Source organism: Schistocerca serialis, unplaced genomic scaffold (assembly GCF_023864345.2).
Source record: "Schistocerca serialis cubense isolate TAMUIC-IGC-003099 unplaced genomic scaffold, iqSchSeri2.2 HiC_scaffold_849, whole genome shotgun sequence".
Classification (NCBI taxonomy): domain Eukaryota; kingdom Metazoa; phylum Arthropoda; class Insecta; order Orthoptera; family Acrididae; genus Schistocerca; species Schistocerca serialis.
The window spans coordinates 14,008,534-14,029,926 of NW_026048462.1; positions in this window are offsets into that span (position 1 = coordinate 14,008,534).

The window sequence follows — 21,393 nt, forward strand, 5'->3', positions numbered from 1 at the left end:
TATCTCCTTTTCGTTGCACAATTCCTTCTTTACTGCGTCCCTCGCTCCCTCACATTGACGAATTAACACAGAGATTGCGTCGCTAGGAAATACTGTGGGTTCTATGGCTCATCCTTCTAAATCGAGTAACGTTTCAATGGAAACGAGAGGATTTTCATTTGGTATACGAGTATCTCATTTCCGACGCACTATTCCTTCTTTACTGCATCCCTCGCTCCCTCACATTGACGAATTAACACAGAAATTGCGTCGCTATGAAATACTATGAGTTCTATGACTTCTCCTTCTAAATCGGGTAACGTTTCTATGGAAAAGACAGGATTTTCATTTGGGATACGAGTATCTCATTTCCGATGCACTATTAGTTCTTTACTGCATCCCTCGCTCCCTCCCATTGAAGAATAAGCACAGAAATCGCGTCGCTGTAAAATACTATGGGTTCCCTAACTTCCCCTTTCAAATCGAGAAACGTTTCTATGGAAACGACAGGATTTTCTTTTGGGATAGGAGTCTCTCCTTTCCGATCCACTATTCCGTCTTTACTGCGCATCTCGCTCCCTCACATTGTCGAATTAACACAGAAATTGCGTCGCTATGAAATACTATGGGTTCTATGACATTCCCTTCTAAATCGAGTAACGTTTTTATGGAATCGAAAGGATTTTCTTTTGGGATACGAGTGTCTCCTTTGCGATGCACTATTCCTCCTTTACTGCATCCCTCGCTCCCTCACATTGACGAATTAACACAGAGATTGCGTCGCTAGGAAATACTATGAGTTCTATGACTTCTCCTTCTAATTCGGGTAACGTTTCTATGGAAACGACAGGATTTTCTTTTGGTATACGAGTATCTCCTTTCCGATGAACTATTCCTTCTTTACTTCATCACTCGCTTAATCACATTAACGAATTAACACAGAAATTGCGTCGCAATGAAATACTATGGGTTCCATGACTTCTCTTTCTAAATCGAGTAACGTTTCTATTGAAACGACAGGATTTTCTATTGGGATACGAGTATCTGTTTTCCGATGCACTATTCCGTCTTTACTGCATCCCTCGCTCTCTCATATTGACGAAATAACACAGAAATTGCGTCGCCATGAAATACTATGGGTTCCAGGACTTCTCCTTTTACATCGAGTAATGTTTCTATGGAAACGACAGGACTTTGTTTAGGGATACGAGTATCTCCTTTACGATGCACTATTCCTTCTATACTGCATGCCTCGCTCCCTCACATTGACGAATTAACGCAGACATTGCGTCGCTATGAAATACTATGGGTTCTATGACTTCTCCTTCTAAATCGAGTAACGTTTCTACGGAAACGACAGGATTTTCTTTTGGGATACGAGTATCTCCTTTCCGAAGCACTCATCCGCCTTTGCTGCATCTCTCGCTCCCTCACATTGACGAATTAACACAGAATTTGCGTCGCGATGAAATACTATGGGTTCTATGACTTCTCCTTCTATATCGAGTAACATTTCTATATAGACGACATTATTTCCTTTTGGGATACGAGTATCTACTTTCCGATGCACTATTCCTTCTTTACTGCATTCCTCGCTCCCTCACATTCAAGAGTTAACACAGAAATTGCGTGGCTATGAAATACTATGGGTTCTATAACTTCTCCTTCCAAACCGAGTAACGTTTCTATTGAAACGACAGAATTTTCTTTTGGGATACGAGTTTCTATTATCCGATGCGCAATTCCGTCTTTACTGCATCCCTCGCACCCTCACATTGACGAATTAACACAGAAATTGCGACGCTATGAAATACTGTGTGTTCCATGACTTCTCCTTCTAAATCGTGTAACGTTTCTGTGGAAACGACAGGATTTTCTTTTGGGATACGACTATCTCCTTTCCGATGCACTATTCCTTCTTCACTGCATCCCTCGTTCCCTCACATTGACGAATAAGCACACACATTGCGTCGCTGTCAAATCCTATGGATTCTATAACTTCTCCTTCTAAATCAAATAACGTTTACATGGAAACGACAGGATTTTCTTTTGGGATACGAGTGTATCCATTCCGATGCACTATCCCTTCTTTAGTGCATCCGTCGCTCCCTCACATTGAAAAATTAACGCAGAATCTGCGTCGCTATGAAACACTATGGGTTCTTTGATACTCCTTCTAAATCGAGCAACGTTTCTATGGAAACGACAGGATTTTCTTTCCGGATACGAGTATCTCCTTTCTGAAGCTGTATTCCTTCCTTTTTTTTCCTGCATCCCTCGCTCCCTCACATTGACGAATTAACACAGCAATTGCGACGCTATGAAATATTATGGGTTCCATGACGCCTCCTTCTAAATCGAGTAACGTTTCTATGGAAACGACAGGATTTTCTTTTGGGATACGAGTATCTCCTTTCCGATGCACTATTCCTCCTTTACTGCATTGCTCCCTCCCTCACATTCACGAATTAACACAGAAAATGCGTGGCTATGAAATAGTATGGGTTCTATGACCTCTGCTTCTAAAGCGAGTAATGTTTCTATTGAAACAACTGGATTTCCTTTTGGGATAGGAGTCTCTCCTTTCCCATGTACTATTCCGTCTTTACTGCATCCCTCGCTCCCTCACATTGACGAATTAACACAGGAATTGCGTCGCTACGAAATACTATGGGTTCCATGAATTCTCCTTCTAAATCGAGTAATATTTCTATGGAAACGAGAGGATTATCCTTTGGGATACGACTATCTCCTTTCCGATGCACTATTCCTTCTTTACTGCCTCCCTGGCTCCCTCACATTGGTGAATTATCACAGAAATTGCATCGCTATGGAATACTATGTGTTCAATGACTTCTCCTTCTAAATCGAGTAACGTTTCAATGGAAACGACAGGATTTTCTTTTGGGATACGAGTATCTCCTTTCCGTTGCACAATTCCTTCTTTACTGCATCCCTCGCTCCCACACATTGACGAATTAACACAGAGATTGCGTCGCTTGGAAATACTGTGGGTTCTAAGGCTAATCCTTCTAAATCGAGTAACGTTTAAATGGAAACGACAGGATTCTCTTTTGGGATACGACTATCTCCTTTCCGTTGCACAATTCCTTCTTTACTGCATCCCTCGCTCCCTCACATTGACGAATTAAAACAGAGATTGCGTCGCTAGGAAATACTGTGGGTTCTATGGCTCATCCTTCTAAATCGTGTAACGTTTCTATGGAAACGAGAGGATTTTTATTTGGTATACGAGTATCTCCTTTCCGACACACTATTCCTACTTTACTGCTTCCTTCGCTCCCTCACATTGACGAATTAACACAGAAATTGCGTCGCTATGCTATACTATGGGTTCTATGACTTCTTCTTCGAAATCGGGTAACGTTTCTATGGAAACGATGAGATATTCTTTTGGGATACGACTATCGCCTTTCCGATGCACTATTCCTTCTGTACTGCATTCCCCGCTTGCTCACATTGGCGAATTAACAATGAAATTGCGTCGCTATGAAATACTATGGGTTCCATGACATCTCCTTCTAAATCGAGTAGCGTTTCTAAGGAAACGACACTATTTTCTTTTGGGATACGAGTATCTCCTCTCTGATGCACTATTAGTTCTTTACTGCATCCCTCGCTCCCTCACATTGACGAAAAAACACAGAAATTGCGTCGCTATGAAATACTATGGGTTCCATGACTCCTCCTTTAAAATCGAGTAACGTTTCTATGGAAACGACAGGATTTTCTTTTGGGACACGAGTATCTCCATTCCGATGCACTATTAGTTCTTTACTGCATCCCTCGCTCCCTCCCATTGAAGAATAAGCACAGAAATCGCGTGGCTGTGAAATACTATTGGTTCTTAAACTTCTCCTTTCAAATCGAGAAACGTTACTATGGAAACGACAGGATTTTCTTTTGGGATAGGAGTCTCTCCTTTCCGATGCACTATTCCGTCTTTACTGCGCATCTCGCTCCCTCACATTGACGTATTAACACAGGAATTGCGTCGCTATGAAATACTATGGGTTTCTATGACTTCCCCTTCTAAATCGAGTAACGTTTTTATGGAAACCACAGGATTTTCTTTTGCGATACGAGTATCTCCTTTCCGAAGCACTATTCCGTCTTTGAAGTATCTCTCGCTGCCTCACATTGACGAATTAACACAGAAATTGCGTCGCGATGAATTACTATTGGTTCAATGACTTGTCCTTCTATATCGAGTAACGTTTCTATGGAAACGACAGGATTTTCTTTTGCGATACGGGTATCTCCTTTCCGATGCACTATTCCTCCTTTACTGCATCCCTCGCTCCCTCACATTGAAGAATAAGCACAGAAATCGCGTCGCTGTTTAATACTATGTGTTCTTTAACTTCCTATTTCAAATCGAGAAACGTTTCTATGGAAACGACAGGATTTTCTTTTGGGATAGGAGTCTCTCCGATGCACTATTCGGTATTTACTGCGCATCTCGCTCCCTCACATTGACGAATTAACACAGAAATTGCGTCGCTGTGAAATACTATGTGTTCAATGACATCCCCTTCTAAATCGAGTAACGTTCCTGTGGAAACGACAGGATTTTCTTTTGGGTCACGAGTATCTCCTTTCCGAAGCACTATTCCGTCTTTGATGCATCTCTCGCTTCCTCACATTGGCGAATTAAAACAGAAATTGCGTCGCTATGAAATACTATCTGTTCTATAACTTCTGCTTCTAAATCGAGTAACGTTTCTAGTAAAACAACAGGATTTTCTTTTGGGATACGAGTATCTCCTTTCCGTTTCACTATTCCTTCTTTACTGCATCACTCGCACAATCACATTAACGAATTAACACAGAAATTGCGTCGCTATGATATTCTGTGGGCCATATGACTTATCCATCTAAATCCAGTAACGTTTCTATGGAAACGACAGGATTTTCTTTTGGTATACGAGTATCTCCTTTCCGATGAACTTTTCCTTCTTTACTGCATCACTCGCTCAATCACATTGACGAAATAACACAGAAATTGCGTCGCTATGAAATACTATGTGTTCCATGACTTCTCCTTCTAAATCGAGTAACGTTTCAATCGAAAGGACAGGATTTTCTTTTCGAATACGAGTATCTCCTTTCCGATGCACTATTAGTTCTTTACTGCATCCCTCGCTCCCTCCCATTGAAGAATAAGCACAGAAATCGCGTCGCTGTTAAATACTATGGGATCTTTAACTTCTCCTTTCAAATCGAGAAACGTTTCTATGGAAACGACTGGATTTTCTTTTGAGATAGGACTCTCTCCTTTCCGATGCACTATTCCTCCTTTACTGCATCCCTCCCTCCCTCACATTCACGAAATAACACAGAAATTGCGTCGCTATGAAATACTATGGGTTCCATGACTTCTCCTTTATCATCGAGTAACGTTTCTATGGAAACGACAGGATTCTCTTTTGGTATACGAGTATCTCCTTTCCGACGCACTATTCCTTCTTTACTTCATCCCTCGCTCCCTCACATTGACGAATTAACACAGAAATTGCGTCGCTATGAAATTCTATGGGTTCTATGACTTATCCTTCTAAATCGGGTAACGTTTCTATGGAAACGACGGGATATTCTTTTGGGATACGACTATCGCCTTTCCGATGCACTATTCCTTCTGTACTGCAACCCTCGCTTCCTCACATTGGCGAATTAACACAGAAATTGCGTTGCTATGAAATACTATATGTTCTATGACTTATCCATCTAAATCGAGTAGCGTTTCTATGGAAACGACAGGATTTTCTTTTGGGATATGAGTATCTCATTTCCGATGCACGACTCTTTCTGTACTGCATCTTTCGCTCCCTCACATTGACGAATTAACGCAGAAATTCGTTATGAAATACTGTGGGTTCTATAACTTCTCCTTCTAAATCGAGTAACGTTTCTATTGAAACGAAAGGATTTTGTTTTGGTATACGAGTATCTCCTTTCCGATGCACTATTCCTTCTTTACTCCCTCCCTGGCTCCCTCACATTGACGAATTATCACAGAAATTGCATCGCTATGGAATATTATATGTTCAATGACTTCTCCTTCTAAATCGAGTAACGTTTCAATGGAAATGACAGGAATTTCTTTTGGGATACGGGTATCTCCTTTCTGACGCACTATTCCTTCTTTACTGCATCCCTCGCTCCCTCACATTGACGAATTAACACAGAGATTGCGTCGCTAGGAAATTCTGTGGGTTCTATGGATCATCCTTCTAAATCGAGTAACGTTTCTATGGAAACGAGAGGATTTTCTTTTGGTATACGAGTATCTCCTTTCCGACGCACTATTCCTTCTTTACTGCATCCCTCGCTCCCTCACATTGACGAATTAACACAGAAATTGCGTCGTTATGAAATACTATGTGTTCTATGACTTCTCCTTCTAAATCGGGTAACGTTTCTATGGAAACGACGGGATTTTCTTTTGGGATACGACTATCGCCATTCCGATGCACTATTCCTTCTGTACTGCATCCCTCGCTTCCTCACATTGGCGAAATAACACAGAAATTGCGTCGCTATGAAATACTATGGGCTCCATGACATCTCCTTCTAAATCGAGGAACGTTTCTAAGGAAACGACAGGATTTTCTTTTGGGGTACGAGTATCTCTTTTCTGATGCACTATTAGTTTCTTACTGCATCCCGCGCCCCCTCACTTTGACGAAATAAAACAGAAATTGCGTCGCTATGAAATACTATGGGTTCCATGACTTCTCCTTCTAAATCGAGTAACGTTTCTATGGGAACGACAGGATTTTCTTTTGGGATACGAGTATCACCTTTCCGATGCACTATTAGTTCTTTACTGCATCATTCGCTCCCTCCCATTGAAGAATAAGCACAGAAATCGCGTCGCAGTGAAGTACTATGGGTTCTTTAATTTCTCCTTTCCAATCGAGAATCGTTTCTATGGAAACGACAGGATTTTCTTTTGGGATATTAGTCTCTCCTCTCCGATGCACTATTCCGTCTTTACTGCGCATCTCGCTCCCTCACATTGACGAATTAAAACAGAAATTGCGTCGCTATGAAATACTATGGGTTATATGACATCCCCTTCTAAATCGAGGAACGTTTCAATGGAAACGACAGGATTTTCTTTTGGGATACGAGTATCTCGTTTCCGAAGCACTATTCCGTCTTTGATGCATCTCTCGCTCTCTCACATTGACGAATTAACACAGAAATTGCGTCGCTATGAAATACTATGGGTTCCATGACTTCTCCTTCTACAACGCGAAACGTCTGTATGGAAACTTCAGGATTTTCTTTTGGGATACGAGTATCTCCTTTCCGAAGCACTATTCCGACTATGATGCATCTCTCGCTCCCTCAGATTGACGAATTACCACAGAAATTGCGTCGCGATGAAATACTATTGGTTCTATCACTTCTCCTGTATCGAGTAACGTTTCTATGGAAACGACAGGATTTTCTTTTGTGATACGAGTATCTCCTTTCCGATGCACTATTCCTTTTTTACTGCATCCCTCCCTCCCTCACACTAACGAATTAACACAGAGATTGCGTCGCTATGATATACTGTGGGCTCTATGACTTATCCATCTAAATCGAGTAACGTTTCTATGGATACGACAGGTTTTCTTTTGGGATACGAGTATCTCGTTTCCGAAGCACTATTCCGTCTTTGATGCATCTCTCGCTCTCTCACATTGACGAATTAACACAGAAATTGCGTCGCTATGAAATACTATGGGTTCCATGACTTCTCCTTCTACAACGCGTAACGTCTGTATGGAAACGACAGGATTTTCTTTTGGGATACGACTATCTCCTTACCGATGCACTATGCCTTCTGTACTGCATCCCTCGCTCCCTCACATTGGCGAATTAACACGGAAATTGCATCGCTATGAAATACTATGGGTTCTATGACTTCTCTTTCTAAATCGAGTATCGTTTCTATTGAAACGACAGGATTTTCTTTTGGGATACAAGTATCTCCTTCCGATGCACTATTCCGGCTTTACTGCATCCCTCGCTCCCTCATATTGACGATATAACACAGAAATTGCGTCGCCATGAAATACTATGGGTTCCATGACCTCTCCTTTTACTTCGAGTAACGTTTCTATGGAAACGACAGGATTTTCTTTTGGGATACGAGTATCTCCTTTCCGATGCACTATTCCTTCTTTACTGCATCCCTCGCTCCCTCACATTGACGAATTAACGCAGAAATTGCGTCGCTATGAAATACTACGGGTTCTATGACTTCTCCTTCTAAATCGAGTAACGTTTCTACGGAAACGACAGGATTTTCTTTTGGGATACGAGTATCTCCTTTCCGAAGCACTCATCCGTCTTTGCTGCATCTCTCGCTCCCTCACATTGACGAATTAACACAGAAATTGCGTCGCGATGAAATACTATGGGTTCTATGACTTCTCCTTCTATATCGAGTAACGTTTCAATGGAGACGACAGGATTTTCTTTTGGGATACGAGTTTCTCCTTTCCGATGCACTATTCCTTCTTTACTGCATCCCTCGCTCCCTCACATTGACGAATAAGCACAGACATTGCGTCGCTGGGAAATACTATGGATTCTATAACTTCTTCTAAATCAAATAACGTTTACATGAAAACGACAGGATTTGCTTTTGGAATACGAGTATCTATTTTCCGATGCACTATTCCTTCTTTAGTGCATCCCTCGCTCCCTCACATTAACAAATTAACGCAGAATCTGCGTCGCTATGAAATACTATGGGTTCTTTGATTCTCCTTCTAAATCGAGTAATGTTTCTATGGAAACGACAGGATTTTCTTTTGCTATACGAGTATCTCCTTTCTGAAGCACTATTCCGTCTTGTTTCTGTATCCCTCGCTCCCTCACATTGACGAATTAACACAGCAATTGCGACGCTATGAAATATTATGGGTTAAATGACGCCTCCTTCTAAATCGAGTAACGTTTCAATGGAATCGACAGGATTTTCTTTTGGGATACGACTATCTCCTTTCCGATGCACTATTCCTTCTTTACTGCATCCCTCGCTCCCTCACATTGACGAATTAACACGGAGATTGCGTCGCGATGAAATACTATGGGTTCTATGACTTCTCCTTCTATATCAAGTAACGTTTCTATAGAGACGACAGGATTTTCTTTTGGGATACGAGGATCTCCTTTCCGATGCACTATTCCTTCTTTACTGCATCCCTCGCTCCCTCACATTGACGAATAAGCACAGACATTGCGTCGCTCTGAAATACTATGGATTCTATAACTTCTCCTTCTAAATCAAATAACGTTTACATGGAAACGACAGGATTTTCTTTTGGGACACGAGTATCTATTTTCCAAGGCACTATTCCTTCTTTAGTGCATCCCTCGCTCCCTCACATTGACAAATTAACGCAGAATCTGCATCGCTATGAAATACTATGGTTTCTTTGATTCTCCTTCTAAATCGAGTAACGTTTCTACGGAAACAACAGGATTTTCTTTTGGGATACGAGTATCTCCTTTCTGAAGCACTATTCCGACTTTTTTCTGCATCGCTCGCTCCCTCACATTGACGAATTAACACAGCAATTGCGACGCTATGAAATATTATGGGTTCCATGACGCCTCCTTCTAAATCGAGTAACGTCTCAATGGAATCGACAGGATTTTCTTTTGGGATACGACTATCTCCTTTCCGATGCACTATTTCTTCTTTACTGCATCCCTCGCTAACTCACATTGACGAATTAACACAGATATTGCGTCGCTATGAAATTCTATGGGTTCTATGTCTTCTCCTTCTAAATCGAGTGACGTTTCTATGGAAACGGCAGGATTTTCTTTTGGGATACGACTATCTCCTTTCCGATGCACTATTCCTTCTTTACTGCATCCTTCGCTCCCTCCCATTGAGGAATAAGCACAGAAATCGCGTCGCTGTGAAATACTATGGGATCTTTAACTTCTCTTTTTAAATCGAGAAACGTTTCTATGGAAACGAAAGGATTTTCTTTTGGGATAGGAGTCTCTCCTTTCCGAGGCACAATTCCGTCTTTACTGCGACCCTCGCTCCCTCACATTGACGAATTAACACAGAAATTGCGTCACTATGAAATACTATGGGTTCCATGACATCATCTTCTAAATCGAGTAACGTTTCTATGGAAACGACAGGATTTTCTTTTGGGATACGAGTATCTCCTTTCCGAAGCACAATTCCGTCTTTGAAGCATCACTCGCTCCCTCACATTGACGAATTAACACAGAAATTGCGTCGCGATGAAATACTATTGGTTCTATGACTTCTCATTCTATATCGAGTAACGTTTCTATGGAAACGACAGGATTTTCTTTTGCGATACGAGTATCCCCTTTCCGATGCACTATTACTCCTTTACTGCATCCCTCCCTCCCTCACATTCACGAAATAACACAGAAATTGCGTCGCTATGAAATACTATGGGTTCCATGACTTCTCCTTCTACATCGAGTAACGTTTCTATGGAAACGACAGGATTTTCTTTTGGTATACGAGTATCTCCTTCCCGACGCACTAATTCCTTCTTTACTTCTTCCCTCGCTCCCATCCTATTGACGAATTAACACAGAAATTGCGTCGCTATGAAATTCTATGGGTTCTATGACTTATCCTTCTAAATCGGGTAACGTTTCTATGGAAACGACGGGATTTTCTTTTGGGATACGACTATCGCCTTTCCGATGCACTAATCCTTCTGTACTGCATTCCTCGCTTCCTCACATTGGCGAATTAACACAGAAATTGCGTTGCTATGAAATACCATGTGTTCTATGACTTCTCCTTCTAAATCGAGTAACGTTTCTCTTGATACGACATGATTTCTTTTGGGATACGAGTATCTCCTTTCCGATGCTCTATTCCGTCTTTACTGCGCATCTCGCTCCCTCACATTGACGAATTAACACAGAAATTGCGTCGCTATTAAATAATATGTGTTCTATGACTTCTCCTTCTAAACCGAGTAACGTTTCTATTGAAACGACAGGATTTTCTTTTGGGATAGGAGTCTCTCCTTTCCGATGCACTATTCCGTCTTTACTGCATCCCTCGCTCCCTCACATTGACGACTAAACACAGAAATTGCGTCGCTACGAAATACTATGGGTTCCATGAATTCCCCTTCTAAATCGAGTAATATTTCTATGGAAACGAGAGGATTATCTTTTGGGATACGACCATCGCCTTTCCGATGCACCATTCCTTCTGTACTGCATCCCTCCCTTCCTCACATTGGCGAATTAAAACAGAAATTGCGTCGCTATGAAATACTATGGGTTCCATGACTTCTCCTTCTACATCGAGTAACGTTTCTATGGAAACGACAGGATTTTCTTTTGGTATACGAGTATCTCCTTTCCGACGCACTATTCCTTCTTTACTTCTTCCCTCGCTCCCATCCTATTGACGAATTAACACAGAAATTGCGTCGCTATGAAATTCTATGGGTTCTATGACTTATCCTTCTAAATCGGGTAACGTTTCTATGGAAACGAAGGGATTTTCTTTTGGGATACGACTATCGCCTTTCCGATGCACTAATCCTTCTGTACTGCATTCCTCGCTTCCTCACATTGGCGAATTAACACAGAAATTGCGTTGCTATGAAATACCATGTGTTCTATGACTTCTCCTTCTAAATCGAGTAACGTTTCTCTTGATACGACATGATTTCTTTTGGGATACGAGTATCTCCTTTCCGATGCTCTATTCCGTCTTTACTGCGCATCTCGCTCCCTCACATTGACGAATTAACACAGAAATTGCGTCGCTATTAAATAATATGTGTTCTATGACTTCTCCTTCTAAACCGAGTAACGTTTCTATTGAAACGACAGGATTTTCTTTTGGGATAGGAGTCTCTCCTTTCCGATGCACTATTCCGTCTTTACTGCATCCCTCGCTCCCTCACATTGACGACTAAACACAGAAATTACGTCGCTACGAAATACTATGGGTTCCATGAATTCCCCTTCTAAATCGAGTAATATTTCTATGGAAACGAGAGGATTATCTTTTGGGATACGACCATCGCCTTTCCGATGCACCATTCCTTCTGTACTGCATCCCTCGCTTCCTCACATTGGCGAATTAAAACAGAAATTGCGTCGCTATGAAATACTATGGGTTCCATGACATCTCCTTCTAAATCGAGGAACGTTTCTAAGGAAACGACAGGATTTTCTTTTGGGGTACGAGTATCTCTTTTCTGATGCACTATTAGTTTCTTACTGCATCCCGCGCCCCCTCACATTGACGAAATAACACAGAAATTGCGTCGCTATGAAACACTATGGGTTCCATGACTTCTCCTTCTAAATCGAGTAACGTTTCTATGGGAACGACAGGATTTTCTTTTGGGATACGAGTATCACCTTTCCGATGCACTATTAGTTCTTTACTGCATCCCTCGCTCCCTACCATTGAAGAATAAGCACAGAAATCGCGTCGCAGTGATGTACTATGGGTTCTTTAATTTCTCCTTCCAATCGAGAATCGTTTCTATGGAAACGACAGGATTTTCTTTTGGGATATTAGTCTCTCCTCTCCGATGCACTATACCGTCTCTACTGCGCATCTCGCTCCCTCACATTGACGAATTAAAACAGAAATTGCGTCGCTATGAAATAATGTGGGTTCTATGACATCCCCTTCTAAATCGAGTAACGTTTCAATGGAAACGACAGGATTTTCTTTTGGGATACGAGTATCTTCCTTCCGAAGCACTATTCCGTCTTTGATGCATCTCTCGCTCTCTCACATTGACGAATTTACACAGAAATTGCTTCGCGATGAAATACCATTGGTTCTATGACTTCTCCTTCTATATCGAGTTACGTTTCTATGGAAACGACAGGATTTTCTCTTGGGATACGAGTATCTCCTTTCCAATGCACTATACCTCTTTTGCTGCATCCCTCCCTCCCACACATTCTCGAATTAACACAGAATTTGCGTGCCTATGAAATACTATTGGTTCTATGACTTCTCCTTCTAAACCGAGTAACGTTTCTATTGAAACGACAGGATTTTCTTTTGGTATACGAGTATCTCCTTTCCGATGAACTATTCCTTTTTTACTGCATTACTCGCTCAATCACATTCACGAATTAACACAGAAATAGCGTCGCTATCAAATACTATGGGTTCCATGACTTCTCCTTCTACAACGCGTAACGTCTCTATGGAAACGACAGGATATTCTTTTGGGATACGAGTATCTCCTTTCCGAAGCACTATTCCGTCTATGATGCATCTCTCGCTCCCTCACATTGACGAATTAACACAGACATTGCGTCGCGATGAAATACTATTGGTTCTATGACTTCTCTTTCTAAATCGAGTAACGTTTCTATTGAAACGACAGGATTTTCTTTTGGGATACAAGTATCTCCTTCCGTTGCACTATTCCGTCTTTACTGCTTCCATCGCTCCCTCATATTGACGATATAACACAGAAATTGCGTCGCCATGAAGTACTATGGGTTCCATTACTTCTCCTTTTACTTCGAGTAACGTTTCTATGGAAACGACAGGATTTTCTTTTGGGATACGAGTATCTCCTTTCCGATGCGCTATTCCTTCTTTACTGCATGCCTCGCTCCCTCACAATGACGAATTAACACAGATATTGCGTCGCTATGAAATACTACGGGTTCTATGACTTCTCCTTCTAAATTGAGTAACGTTTCTACGGAAACGACAGGATATTCTTTTGGGATACGAATATGTCCTTTCCGAAGCACTCATCCGTCTTTGCTGCATCTCTCGCTCCCTCACATTGACGAATTAACACAGAAATTGCGTCGCGATGAAATACTATGGGTTCTATGACTTCTCCCTCTATATCGAGTAACGTTTCTATGTAGACGACAAGATTTTCTTTTGGGATACGAGTATCTCCTTTCCGATGCACTATTCCTTCTTTACTGCATCCCTCGCTCCCTCACATTGACGAATAAGCACAGACATTGCGTCGCTGGGAAATACTATGGATTCTATATCTTCTCCATCTAAATCAAATAACGTTTACATGGAAACGACAGGATTTTCTTTTGGGATACGAGTATCTATTTTCCGATGCACTATTCCTTCTTTAGTGCATCCCTCGCTCCCTCACATTAACAAATTAACGCAGAATCTGCGTCGCTATGAAATACTATGGGTTCTTTGATTCTCCTTCTAAATCGAGTAACGTTTCTATGGAAACGACAGGATTTTCTTTTGGGATACGAGTATCTCCTTTCTGAAGCACTATTCCGTCTTGTTTCTGCATCCCTCGCTCCCTCACATTGACGAATTAACACAGCAATTGCGACGCTATGAAATATTATGGGTTCCATGATGCCTGCTTCTAAATCGAGTAACGTTTCAAAGGAATCGACAGGAATTTCTTTTGGGATACGACTATCTACTTTCCGATGCACTATGCCTTCTTTACTGCATCCCTCGCTAACTCACATTGACGAATTAACACAGAAATTGCGTCGCTATGAAATTCTATGGGTTCTATGTCTTCTCCTTCTAAATCGAGTAACGTTTCTATGGAAACGGCAGGATTTTCTTTTGGGATACGACTATGTCGTTTCCGATGCACTATTCCTTCTATACTGCATCCCTCGCTCCCTCACATTGACGAATTAACACGGAGATTGCGTCGCGATGAAATACTATGGGTTCTATGACTTCTCCTTCTATATCGAGTAACGTTTCTATAGAGACGACAGGATTTTCTTTTGGGATACGAGGATCTCCTTTCCGATGCACTATTCCTTCTTTACTGCATCCCTAGCTCCCTCACATTGACGAATAAGCACAGACATTGCGTCGCTGTGAAATACTATGGATTCTATACTTCTCCTTCTAAATCAAATAACGTTTATATGGAAACGACATGATTTTCTTTTGGGATACGAGTATCTATTCTCCGATGCACTATTCCTTCCTTAGTGTATCCCTCGCTCCCTCACATTGACAAATTAACGCAGAATCTGCATCGCTATGAAATACTATGGGTTCTTTGATTCTCCTTCTAAATCGAGTAACGTTTCTATGGAAACGGCAGGATTTTCCTTTGGGATACGAGTATCTCCTTTCCGATGCACTATTCCGTCTTTACTGCATCCCTCGCTCCCTCACATTGGTGAATTAACATAGAAATTGCGTCGCTATGAAATACTATGGGTTCTATGACTTCTCCTTCTAAATCGATTAACGTTTCTATTGAAACGACCGGATTTTCTTTTGGGATACGAGTGTCTGTTTTCCCATGCACTATTCCGTCTTTACTGCATCCCTCGCTCCCTCACATTGACGAAATAACACAGAAATTGCGTCGCTATGAAATACTATGGGTTCCATGACTTCTCCTTCTAAATCTAGTAACGTTTCTAGGGAAACGACAGAATTTTCTTTTGGGTTACGAGTATGTCCTTTCCGATCACTATTAGTTCTTTACTGCATCCCTCGCTCCATCACATTGACGAATAAGCACAGAAATTGCGTCGCCATTAAATACTATGGGTTCCATGACTTCTCCTTTTACATCGAGTAACGTATCTATGGAAACGACAGGATTACGTTTTGGGATACGAGTATATCCTTTCCGATGTACTATTAGTTCTTTACTGCATCCCTCGCTTCCTCACATTGAAGAATAAGCACAGAAATTGCGCCGCTGTGAAATACTATGTGTTCCATAACTTCTCCCTCTAAATCAAATAACGTTTACATGGAAACGACAGGATTTTCTTTTGGGGTACGAGTATCTCCTTTCCGATGCACTATTCCTTCTCCACTGCATCCCTCGCTCCCTCACATTGACGAACTATCACAGAAATTGCGTCGCTATGAAAAACTATTGGTCCTGGGACACCTCCTTCTAAATCGAGTAACGTTTCAATGGAAACGACAGGATTTCCTGTTGGGATACGAGTATCTCCTTTCCGATGCACTATTCCATCTTTACTGCATCCCTCGCTCCCTCACATTGACGAATTAACACAGAGATTGCGTCGCTATGAAATACTGTGGGTTCTACGACTTCTCCTTCTAAATCGAGTAACGTTTCTATTGAAACGACAGGACTTTCTTTTGGGATACGAGTATCTCCTTTCCGATGCACTATTAGTTCTTTACTGCATCCCTCGCTTCCTTACATTGAAGAATAAGCACAGAAATTGCGCTGCTGTGAAATACTATGGGTTCTATAACTTCTCCTTTCAAATCGAGTATCGTTTCTATGGAGACGACAGGATTTTTTTTTTGGGATACGAGTATCTCCTTTCCGATGCACTATTCCATCTTTACTGCATCCCTCGCTCCCTCACATTGACGAATTAACGCAGAAATTGCGTCGCTATGGAATACTTTGGGTTCTATGAGTTCTCCTTCTAAATCGAGTTACGTTTCTATGGAAACGACAGGATTTTCTTTTGGGATAAGAGTATCTCCTTTCCGTAGCACTATTCCGTCTTTGCTGAATCTCTCGCTCCCTCACATTGACGTATTAGCACAGAAATTGCGTCGTGATGTAATACTATGGATTCTATGACTTCTCCTTCTATATCGAGTAACGTTTCTATGGAGACGACAGGATTTTCTTTTGGTATACGAGGTTCTCCTTTCCGATGGACTATTCCTTCATAACTGCATCCCTCGCTCCCTCACATTGACAATTAAGCACAGACATTGCATCACTGTGATATACTATGTATTCTATAACTTCTCCTTCTAAATCAAATAACGTTTCTATGGAAACCACAGGATTTTCTTTTGGGATACGAGTTATTCCTTTCCGATGCACTATTCCTTCTTTAGTGCATCCCTCGCTCCCTCACATTCTCGAATTAACACAGAATTTGCGTGCCTATGAAATACTATGGGTTCTATGACTTCTCCTTCTAAACCGAGTAACGTTTCTATTGAAACGACAGGATTTTCTTTTGGTATACGAGTATCTCCTTTCCGATGAACTATTCCTTTTTTACTGCATTACTCGCTCAATCACATTCACGAATTAACACAGAAATAGCGTCGCTATCAAATACTATGGGTTCCATGACTTCTCCTTCTACAACGCGTAACGTCTCTATGGAAACGACAGGATTTTCTTTTGGGATACGAGTATCTCCTTTCCGAAGCACTATTCCGTCTATGATGCATCTCTCGCTCCCTCACATTGACGAATTAACACAGAAATTGCGTCGCGATGAAATACTATTGGTTCTATCACTTCTCCTATATCGAGTAACATTTCTATGGAAACGACAGGATTTTCCTTTGTGATACGAGTATCTCCTTTCCGATGCACTATTCCTCCTTTACTGCATCCCTCCTTCCCTCACATTAACGAATTAACACAGAGATTGCGTCGCTATGATATACTGTGGGCTCTATGACTTATCCATCTAAATCGAGTAACGTTTCAATGGAAACGACAGGATTTCCTTTTGGGATACGAGTATCTCCTTTCCGAAGCACTATTCCGTCTTTGCTGCATCTGTCGCTCCCTTACATTGGCGAATTAACACGGAAATTGCGTCGCTATGAAATACTATGGGTTCTATGACTTCTCTTTCTAAGTCGAGTAACGTTTCTATTGATACGACAGGATTTTCTCTTGGGATACGAGTATCTCCTTTCCGATGCACTATTAGTTCTTTACTGCATCCCTCGCTTCCTCACATTGAAGAATAAGCACAGAAATTGCGCCGCTGTGAAAAACTATGGGTTCTATAACTTCCCTTCTAAATCAAATAACGTTTACATGGAAACGACAGGATTTTCTTTTGGGATACGAGTATCTCCTTTCCGATGCACTATTCCTTCTCTACTGCATCCCTCGCTCGCTCACATTGACGAACTGACACAGAAATTGCGTCGCTATGAAAAACTATTGGTCCTGGGACACCTCCTTCTAAATCGAGTAACGTTTCAATGGAAACGACAGAATTTCCTGTTGGGATACGAGTATCTCCTTTCCGATGCACTATTCCTTCTTTACTGCATTCTTCGCTCCCTCACATTGACGAATTAACACAGAAATTGCGTCGCTATGAAATACTGTGGGTTCTATGACTTCTCCTTCTAAATCGCGTAACGTTTCTATTGAAATGACAGGATTTTTTTTTGGGATACGAGTATCTCCTTTCCGATGCACTATTCCGTCTTTACTGCATCCCTCGCTCCCTCATATTGACGATATAACACAGAAATTGCGTCGCCATGAAATACTATGAGTTCCATGACTTCTCCTTTTACTTCGAGTAACGTTTCTATGGAAACGACGGGATTTTCTTTTGGGATACGAGTATCTCCTTTCCGATGCACTATTCCTTCTTTACTGCATCCCTCGCTCCCTCACATTGACGAATTAACGCAGAAATTGCGTCGCTATGAAATACTACGGGTTCTATGACTTCTCCTTCTAAATCGAGTAACGTTTCTACGGAAACGACAGGATTTTCTTTTGGGATACGAGTATCTCCTTTCCGAAGCACTCATCCGTCTTTGCTGCATCTCTCGCTCCCTCACATTGACGAATTAACACAGAAATTGCGTCGCGATGAAATACTATGGGTTCTATGACTTCTCCTTCTATATCGAGTAACGTTTCAATGGAGACGACAGGATTTTCTTTTGGGATACGAGTATCTCCTTTCCGATGCACTATTCCTTCTTTACTGCATTCCTCGCTCCCTCACATTGACGAATAAGCACAGACATTGCGTCGCTGGGAAATACTATGGATTCTATAACTTCTTCTAAATCAAATAACGTTTACATGAAAACGACAGGATTTTCTTTTGGAATACGAGTATCTATTTTCCGATGCACTATTCCTTCTTTAGTGCATCCCTCGCTCCCTCACATTAACAAATTAACGCAGAATCTGCGTCGCTATGAAATACTATGGGTTCTTTGATTCTCCTTCTAAATCGAGTAACGTTTCTATGGAAACGACAGGATTTTCTTTTGTTATACGAGTATCTCCTTTCTGAAGCACTATTCCGTCTTGTTTCTGCATCCCTCGCTCCCTCACATTGACGAATTAACACAGCAATTGCGACGCTATGAAATATTATGGGTTCCATGACGCCTCCTTCTAAATCGAGTAACGTTTCAATGGAATCGACAGGATTTTCTTTTGGGATACGACTATCTCCTTTCCGATGCACTATTCCTTCTTTACTGCATCCCTCGCTCCCTCACATTGACGAATTAACACGGAGATTGCGTCGCGATGAAATACTATGGGTTCTATGACTTCTCCTTCTATATCAAGTAACGTTTCTATAGAGACGACAGGATTTTCTTTTGGGATACGAGGATCTCCTTTCCGATGCACTATTCCTTCTTTACTGCATCCCTCGCTCCCTCACATTGACGAATAAGCACAGACATTGCGTCGCTCTGAAATACTAAGGATTCTATAACTTCTCCTTCTAAATCAAATAACGTTTACATGGAAACGACAGGATTTTCTTTTGGGACACGAGTATCTATTTTCCAAGGCACTATTCCTTCTTTAGTGCATCCCTCGCTCCCTCACATTGACAAATTAACGCAGAATCTGCATCGCTATGAAATACTATGGGTTCTTTGATTCTCCTTCTAAATCGAGTAACGTTTCTACGGGAACGACAGGATTTTCTTTTGGGATACGAGTATCTCCTTTCTGAAGCACTATTCCGACTTTTTTCTGCATCGCTCGCTCCCTCACATTGACGAATTAACACAGCAATTTGGACGCTATGAAATATTATGGGTTCCATGACGCCTCCTTCTACATCGAGTAACGTTTCAATGGAATCGACAGGATTTTCTTTTGGGATACGACTATCTCCTTTCCGATGCACTATTTCTTCTTTACTGCATCCCTCGCTAACTCACATTGACGAATTAACACAGAAATTGCGTCGCTATGAAATTCTATGGGTTCTATGTCTTCTCCTTCTAAATCGAGTGACGTTTCTATGGAAACGGCAGGATTTTCTTTTGGGATACGACTATCTCCTTTCCGATGCACTATTCCTTCTTTACTGCATCCTTCGCTCCCTCCCATTGAGGAATAAGCACAGAAATCGCGTCGCTGTGAAATACTATGGGATCTTTAACTTCTCTTTTTAAATCGAGAAACGTTTCTATAGAAACGAAAGGATTTTCTTTTGGGATAGGAGTCTCTCCTTTCCGATGCACTATTCCGTCTTTACTGCGACCCTCGCTCCCTTACATTGACGAATTAACTCAGAAATTGCGTCACTATGAAATACTATGGGTTCCATGACATACCCTTCTAAATCGAGTAACGCTTCTATTGAAACGACAGGAATTTCTTTTGGGATTCGAGTATCTCCTTTCCGAAGCACAATTCCGTCTTTGAAGCATCACTCGCTCCCTCACATTGACGAATTAACACAGAAATTGCGTCGCGATGAAATACTATTGGTTCTATGACTTCTCATTCTATATCGAGTAACGTTTCTATGGAAACGACAGGATTTTCTTTTGCGATACGAGTATCCCCTTTCCGATGCACTATTACTCCTTTACTGCATCCCTCCCTCCCACACATTCACGAAATAACACAGAAATTGCGTCGCTATGAAATACTATGGATTCCATGACTTCTCCTTCTACATCGAGTAACGTTTCTATGGAAACGACAGGATTTTCTTTTGGTATACGAGTATCTCCTTTCCGACGCACTATTCCTTCTTTACTTCTTCCCTCGCTCCCATCACATTGACGAATTAACACAGAAATTGCGACGCTATGAAATTCTATGGGTTCTATGACTTATCCTTCTAAATCGGGTAACGTTTCTATGGAAACGACGGGATTTTCTTTTGGGATACGACTATCGCCTTTCCGATGCACTATTCCTTCTGTACTGCATCCCTCGCTTCCTCACATTGGCGAATTAACACAGAAATTGCGTTGCTATGAAATACCATGTGTTCTATGACTTCTCCTTCTAAATCGAGTAACGTTTCTCTTGATACGACATGATTTCTTTTGGGATACGAGTATCTCCTTTCCGATGCACTATTCCGTCTTTACTGCGCATCTCGCTCCCTCACATTGACGAATTAATACAGAAATTGCGTCGCTATTAAATAATATGTGTTCTATGACTTCTCCTTCTAAACCGAGTAACGTTTCTATTGAAACGACAGGATTTTCTTTTGGGATAGGAGTCTCTCCTTTCCGATGCACTATTCCGTCTTTACTGCATCCCTCGCTTCCTCACATGGGCGAATTAAAACAGAAATTGCGTCGCTATGAAATACTATGTGTTCTATGACTTCTCCTTCTAAATCTAGTAACGTTTCTATTAAAACGACAGGATTTTCTTT